At 36.7% G+C, this 1,593-nt stretch overlaps 1 protein-coding gene across 1 annotated transcript in view; it reads right to left on the bottom strand.

Moving 5' to 3' along the window:
* USP15 (ubiquitin specific peptidase 15) overlaps nucleotides 1-1,593 on the bottom strand; it is a 214,626-nt gene that overhangs the window by 32,990 nt on the left and 180,043 nt on the right. The window lies entirely within an intron of this gene.

The following is a 1,593-nucleotide window of genomic DNA, read 5'->3' as shown; positions in this document are numbered from 1 at the left end:
GGGTTTGAACCGCCAGCCTTCTGGTGAGCAGTTAAGTGCCTTAGGCACTATGCTACCAGAGCTCCTTCTGTAGTGATACTGCCCTGGAAACCCAAGGAGGGGTTGCTATGAGTCAGGTCTGACTTGAGGGCACATAACAACAACAACAACAGCCACCAAGTTATAAAAAGAGATGAATTAATGAAATTCAAATTGCTGGAAAAATAACCTAAAACCCAAATTAATGGAGAACATTCACTTTATGACTAATGTGTAACTTAAATGTAATCTGTCACTATATAACATGTATGATATTATAGGAACAGGAAAGTACTACTGTAACAAATGTGCTATAGAGAAATATAATATTTATTTTCTGTTGCAATACATTTTTACAAGTGGTTCTATTCTCATTTCATTACACTAGCATATATTTACAAAGTTACAAACTAGAGTTAAGTATACAGTTTAGTCTTTCTATAGTTTTTCTCTATTGAAAAGAATGTTGACAATCCTGTACTTATTCACGAGTTAATTAAGTGTTGCACTGGATTTAAGAAATGTGCATACATTTCCAGGCCAAAAATAACTCCTTTATTGGCCCTGTTCATGGATAGGGGCAAAGACTATGACTCTCTTGCTCTTTGTATTCTCAGCAATACTGGATAAGTTCACAAAGGAAAACATAAAGGAGAAGCAAAAGAAATGGCTGAAATATGCACAACAGAGTACATGGCTAGCCTCTACTAGACTTTAATTACTTTGAATAAAAGGACTACAAGTGTTCAAAGCATATAGATTTCATACTCTATTTTGTGCTTGAATACTCAGCTAGAACTCGAAGCAAAGATTTACAGTAAACAATCATCTAATTGTTTTAACATGAGAATAAAGTTAAGTAGGAACCAGGTATATAATGTTTACCAATTAGACCTTTTCTTTACATTCAACAGGTGCCAATTTATTGACTGAATTAAATTCTTGAGTATCTCTCTGGGTTAATAATTACAAGTCACAAGGGCTGGAAATAAAAAGATTTATAAGGTCCTTATTTTCAGAGGAAGGAGCTCTGGTGGCACAATGGTCAGCTGCTAACTAAAAGGTCAGCAGTTCAAACACACCAGCTGCTCAGCAGGAGAAAGAGGTATCAATCTGTAGTTTTATTATCTCCTACAGGGCTGCTATATGAGTCAGAATTGACTTGATGACAAAGGGTGTTTTTTTTTTATTATTTTTCGGTTTATCTTCAAAGGGAAAAAACATGAACGTGAACAAAGGCTAAAATAAAATTTGGTAACTGTTAATTAAATTTAGAGGACTAGAAGGGAGAAGACTATGGTGTGTCAAATGTCAGAAAAGGATTAACTAATTGTTTTGGTTACCTAGTGCCGCTCTGACAAGAATATACCACAAATAGGATGGCCTTAACAAATAGTTTATTCTCTTACAGTTTGGAGGCTTTAAGTCCAAGTTCAAAGTGCCAGGCTCTAGGGCCTGGGTGAAAGCCCCTCAACCTTGGGCTTCAGCTCTGCCTCTAGCTCCTAGCCGACTGAAGCTAGAGGTTTTCTTCACTCAGCTGTTGGCTGCTGAGGCTGCGAAGCCCAAGTTTGACAA

The sequence above is a fragment of the Orycteropus afer genome, unplaced genomic scaffold (assembly GCF_000298275.1).
Source record: "Orycteropus afer afer isolate SDZICR_OR568_19922 unplaced genomic scaffold, OryAfe1.0 scaffold00097, whole genome shotgun sequence".
NCBI classification, from domain to species: Eukaryota; Metazoa; Chordata; class Mammalia; order Tubulidentata; family Orycteropodidae; genus Orycteropus; species Orycteropus afer.
The sequence above is the reverse complement of the archived record's forward strand: the minus strand, read 5'-3'. Positions and strand labels throughout refer to the sequence as shown.